General features: G+C 38.9%; 1 pseudogene; it reads right to left on the reverse strand.

Moving 5' to 3' along the window:
• Positions 1-1453: 1453 nt before the first annotated feature.
• LOC102872597 lies at positions 1454-2127 on the reverse strand (annotated as a pseudogene).
• Between the last annotated feature and the right edge of the window lie 4310 nt (positions 2128-6437).

Below are 6437 nucleotides of genomic sequence, written 5' to 3' on the forward strand. Positions count from 1 at the left end.
TCAAGGACTGTAATCTGCAATATTCATTGTTGCTCAAGATCAAGAAAACAAAGATTCTCACCACTAGGGCAATTGGCAGCACCATAACAGATTGAGATTATTAACAAAGTGAAATTGTTGAGGTCCATAATCAACACGCTTGACAGCTGGCAAATTACATTAGGAAACTCTGCTCTCAGGAAACTCTCTAGAGTGCTGAAGACAATGATGTCAGTGTAGAGACTAAAGGTGCACCCAGTCCAGGCTATGATCTTCATAATTACTTGCTGTACATCAGAGAGCTCTACAATGAATAGGGATTAAAGAAGAAGAATTGATGCCTTTGAGTTGTAGCGCTGGAGAAGAGTATTGAACAAAGTATGTCCTACCAAAAGAACTAACAGCTTTGTCCTGAAGAGTGTGAAAACAAGCTGCTCCATGGAGGCAAGGATTTTGAGGCTCTCTCATACATACTTTAAGCATGTTGTTAGGAAGGACCAGTGCTTGGGGACGAACATCATACTTGGAAGAGTAGAGGGACAGTAAAAAAGAGGAAGACCTCTGGAGTAATGGGGGGCAGATTTATCAGAGACGGTGAGATTGACTCAGGACAGAGCAGCATTCAGAGATATTGTGCATAGGGTCACTATGAGTCATAGTCAACACAATGACACATTAACAACAGCAGCAATTATGATGTGAGTGGAAGTTTACAGAACAGATTTTTTAATGCAATAATTCATATATGTTATGTTTTGTGTAGATAAGTACAGTCTCCTTTTTGTAATACATCACTTTCTGAGTCCTATCTCTGTTTTGTTTTGTTTTTTAGCTTTAGGGGTTTTTTTAGGTTTTTTTTTCTTTTTTAATTTTATTAATTTTAATGAACATTTACAGAGATTTTGGATTTCCATTTATTCATTGTTGCACTTTTTCCTTTATCCCCCTCCTCCCAGATCTTTCTCTCTTTGAAAAGCAAAAGATAAACTTTTTCTTTGGTATACAATCCCCCCGACCAAGACCGCCCCTCCCCCCCCGACCAAATGCACTCCACTATGCAACCTTAATTCTGGATTCCTGTGACAATCATAATATAGTATCATATATCACTTTTAAACTGTTCTCGCTCTCATCTGTTTCAATTCAGTATGCATAATCTATCCAGTTTTTCTCAGTCTTACCCCAACTCTGATGTCAGTCACTTTCTACAACAGTGGCACCATGCAGTATTTGTCCTTTTGTGACTAAGATACTTTACTGAGAATAATACCTTCCCTTACACTGTATCTCTAAGTTGGACAAAGTAATCACAAAGGTCTCCAAGCCTATGAGTTGTGGTGTTTAGTTTAAAGAAGTCTCCAGTATCCCATGCATTTTCAAAAGAACATGTCTATCTTGGACAAAATGTGACCAAGGGGTGCTCCTTAGTGGCAATTATGCCCAAACACTGTCTCCATCAACTTGTGAGGAGGGTTCATTCCTGTGTGAAGTATTTGCCATCCTATTTAAAAACTTCACCGACAGGTCAAGAATGAGTAGGAGAAATTCCCATGTGGAATCTTCCTATGGAAATCATTAATCACATAATCAAACTCTCTCCCTTCTTTGGCATATTTCATCAGGACTGGAATGCAGTCTTCAATTAGAACCTGATAGCACTCTCCTTTAGGATTGTCTAGGACCTTACCACATGTTTTTCGCATGAACTTCTTACACCCATCATTCACCATCTGGTCAATCTCGACCATGGTGACCATCTTTGGTTTCAGTTTGATTGTTTCACATAAAATGCCTCCATTTCCGGCCCCCAGGATCAGTACATCTTTGCCAGTGTAATCTTCTTTCCCACTGCCCATGATGGTCCGAGTATACTCCAAATCGCTCTCGGCCAAACTGACATCCTTGCTGAGGATGAGATTATTTCCAAATTGCTTCGCATATAGAATCTTAATGTTCTGATATGGTGAATCTTCTTCGTACAATATCTCATCGATGTCATACTCCATCCACCAGGCGCCCATCGGCAGTGGGCCAGTATCTATCGATGGCCCTTCCTCGACCTATGGGTGGTAATCGCTTCACCCTCGCAGCACTGTCCTGACTCAGTTCTTTCATTTTGTTTTCTACTTTGTTCAAAAGACTGTCAATTTCTTTGTTGCTTGTGAAAAAGTATTGCTATCTGTAGTCTATAGTTAACTGTCCTAAAGATTGTGTTCCTCCATGTTGTTATTGATGTCTTTATAAGCCTATCCATTGCCTGTTTGAAAGATCAAAATCACTGTGATTATTTCAATTCCATACTTGAGGATGATTAATTTTTAATTGAAAGTTCTATTAGATATGTATTCATGAGATTTTAAAATGATATTTCAGTTTTATTTCACATTTTTCTTCTTTGTATTAGAAATTCTAGTTTGTAATCTCTTTCATAGATGTCAACAGTGTTAACTGGGCACCAACTAGTTCTCTGGCTTCCAGATCCCGGACAGTGAAGTATTGAAATTGTCAATCATTTAATTTTAGTTGTAATCAACCCTTTGTAACAGCAGTCAGAAGATCAGGAGACATTTTGCACTGGGCAAGTTGGGTTGGTCTCTGTTTGATCTCAGTTTGGTCTCTGGTTCTTTGTTTAGGATGCTGCTGTTCTTGCGGAACCACTTGCCCTTAAGCAGGCAAACTGCTTCCTCTTCTTTGTTGATATTAACATTTACAGTTTCTAGTGCTGAATCCACTCAATTTAGTGAATAAATAAACACATTTTATTCACATGTTCCCATCTATCCATGTGGCCAAGTCAATCAATGGCTAGAAAAAAATCACTTTGAACAATTAATCCTTAATATCACACATGGTAAAGTAAAATTAATATTGGAGATTAAATTAAGGTTTCCAATTAACTGAGTGGTCTAATGGTAAAGAGTAATGTTGCCAGCTTAAAGGCAAGTGAGTTGAATCCACCAGTAGCTCTGTGGAAGAAACAAGGAGCAAATAACACAACATCAATGATTATTGAACAATAGATCTGATGATACAACGATTCAATGTTTGATTGTTAACTGAAAGGCCAGTGGTTCAAACCCACCAACTACTCTATGTGGAAACAATATGACAGAAGGCTTTCATAAAGACAGCAGCCTTGGTAATCCTATTGGGCAGTTCTGCTTTGTCAATTTTTGTTAATTATACACCCTCAAGTCTGAACCAACTTGCAGTTGACTCTCCAGTGGCTTTCCAAAAGCTGTTAATTCCAAGAGGGCAGGGATTACCTAGTTTTCTTTTGTGAAACAATTGGTAGATTCTAATCACCATTTTTTTAGGTTGGCAGGGCACCTGATTATCCACTAGGTCACTGTACTCCCTTTGTCATGGGTTGTATTGTTGTTGTTGTTACATACTATTGAGTCAGAACCAATCCATTCCTGACCTTCCAGTGAATTTTTAGTGGCAGCAAATCAAATTGGAAGAGAGTCTATTTTCTTTGATGGAGCAGCTGGTGGATTCAGATCTTGTGTAGAAACTAGCACGAAAAACCAGTAGAAGGAGAATTGATGCTTTTGAGCTTTGGTGTTGGAGAAGAGAGCTGAGAGTGCCATGGACTGCTAAGAAAACAGATTCATCCTGGAGAGGGTTAAACCGGGCTGCTCCTTGGAGGCAAGGATTCTGAGGCTTCGTCCGACATACTTTGGTCATGTTGTAAGGAGGGACCAGTCCTTGGAGAGGGACATAATGCTTGGGAGGGTGGAGGGCAGGTGCAGGAGGGGAAGGCCCTCTGGGAGGTGGATTGATTCGGTGACTGGGGCAATCAGATGGGTGTGTCAGAGGCAGTGTGATTGGCATAAGACAGAGCAGAGTTTAGAGCTGTTGTACATAGGGTTGCTATGAGTCACAAGTGACTTGAAGGCTCATAACAACAAACAACAGCAACATTGTTAAGCACAAGACATCACAGAAGTGACTTGTGGCCTAAACCATCATATTAAGGGGTTGCTAGCGGGAGGGAGCTGGTTGGGTAGGAGGGAGAACAAACAATGTTTATATTCAGGGAAAAGATATACATGCAGGTGGAGGGAACTGCATGTATGGTTATCTCTGTGAGGGGAAGTGTCTTTTATATGCTCCTTTCACTGAAATCGTAGTTGTCTGATGCTGTTCTAAAGCTAAGTATCCAAATTAAGGTAACGAGGAAGAAGAATTGGCCATCTACTTCTAAAATATAACAGGCCATCGAAATCCTATGTACAATAGATCACACATAGAGTAGAGAGGCTGAGCCTTCAAATTTGGAAACACAAAGGAGGAGAAATAGTTATAAGCAGAAACTAATAATTGGAACATGCATGGATGTAGAAACTGAACATCCTTAAGAAAGAAATGGAACACATAAATATTGACATACTAGGTATTATCAAAATGAGACTGTAGGTATTGTCAAAATGAGACTGAATAGCATGGGAAATTTTTAATCAGATGATCTTATGATCTACTGGAGATGAAATGGTGAGAAAAACGAGGTCACTTTCATGTTTACTAAGACAATATACCATGGACTGCTAGGAGAACAAACAGGTTTGTCCTTGAGAAGGTGAAGCCGGAATGCTCCTTGGAGTCAAGGATTCTGATGCTACATCTGACATACTTTTGGCATGTTGCAAGGAGGGACTGGTCCTTGGAGAGGGACATCATGTTTGGCAGAGTGGAGGGGAGGCGAAGGAGAAGAGGACCTTCTATGAGATGGATCGATTCTGTGACTGGAGTGCTGGGAATAAGTGCATTTGGGATGGCTAGGTTTCGCACAGGGTAGAACGGCATTTAGAGCTCTTGTACACAGGGTTACTAGAAGTCGCAAGCGACTCAAGGGCACATAACAACAACAACAAGGCCATTTCTAGATTCATCTTGAATACAAGATTGTGAGTGACAGGATAATATTCATACGCATACCATGATGACCTGTTAATATCAATACTACTCAAATTTATGCACCAACAACCAGAACCGAAGAGGAAGAAATAGATGATTTCTATCAACATATGCAGTCAGAAATCCATCAAACGTGCAACCAAAATGAATTAATAATAATGCATGACTTGCATGTAAAAGTTGGAAATGAAGAAGAAAGGTCAGTAGTCAGAAAATATGGAATTGGTGACAGAAAGGAGGCTGGGGATGGAATAATAGAATTCTGCACAATCAATTATTTATTCATAGCAAATACTTTATATAAGACAAACACAGGCTATACACATGGGTTTCACCTGATAGTATGCATAAGAATCAAATTGATTATGTCTGTGGAAGGAATTATTTCAGAAGTTCTATATCAGCAATGAAAACCAGGCAAGGTGCTGATTGTGGAATTGACCAGCAACTACTCATATGCAAGTTAAAATTAAAGTTAAAGATGGTAAAATCAAACCCATAGAAATAAATATTTAACATAAAAATTTGAATCTATCCCATCAAATTGTGTCTCATTTCAAATTGTGAATTTGAAAACCAACTCAGGAATAGGTTTGAGGCTTTGAACACTAATAAACGAAAACCAGATGAGGTGTGGGAGAATATAAAGAATATCATCCATGAAGAATGCAAAAGGTCATTACAAAAACAGAAAAGATCAAAATAGATGTCAGAAGAAACTTTGAATGCTGTACAAGAGCACCAAAAAACCAAGGCAAAGGGAAGAAATCAAGAAATCAAGAAACTGAATAAAAGATTTCAAAGGACAAAATCATTGCTCCTGCTTGCTGTGTAATATTTTATGGTATGAAGGTCATAATTTCTCAATCCATTTGATTGTAGTTGGACATTTGGGTGTTTCCAAGTTCTTGTGACGGTGAATAATGCTACTATGAACATTACTGTACAAGTCTCTATTTGTGCCTCCGTTCTCATTTTCTCAGGATATATTTCAAGCAGGGGAATAGCTGGGTAATATGGAATGTTTATGTTCAGTTTTTTGAGGAAGCATTCTCCTGTCTTCCAGAATGGTTGTACCATTTTACAACTCCAACAACAGTGTATATACGAGTTCCTATCTAGCCACATCCTCTGCAACATTTATTACTTGCTATCATTAAATTTTGCCCCTGCTACTGAAGTTAGATGGTATCTCATTGTGGTTTTGACTTGCATCTTTCTTATTGCCAGTGATTTTGAGCATTTCATCTTGGCCATTTGAATATCTTTTTCTGTGAAAACTCTTTTTGTGTATTTTGCCATTTTTTAAATTGTGTTATCAGTATTTTTCTTGTAAAGGCCCTTTAAGATTCTGTAAACTTTCGAGATGAGTCCCCTGTCTGAAATGGTTTTGCCAAATGTTTTGTTGTTGTTGTTTTGGTTCCCCTCCCCCCCCTAGTCAGTTGTTGTTGTTATGTGCTGTCGAGTGGCTTGTGACTCATAGCAACTCTATGTCCAAGAGACCTAAACCCTGCTCTATCCTGTGCCAATCGCACTGC

Source organism: Elephantulus edwardii, unplaced genomic scaffold (genome assembly GCF_000299155.1).
Source record: "Elephantulus edwardii isolate Elephantulus edwardi_28Jun2011 unplaced genomic scaffold, EleEdw1.0 scaffold00123, whole genome shotgun sequence".
Classification (NCBI taxonomy): Eukaryota; Metazoa; Chordata; class Mammalia; order Macroscelidea; family Macroscelididae; genus Elephantulus; species Elephantulus edwardii.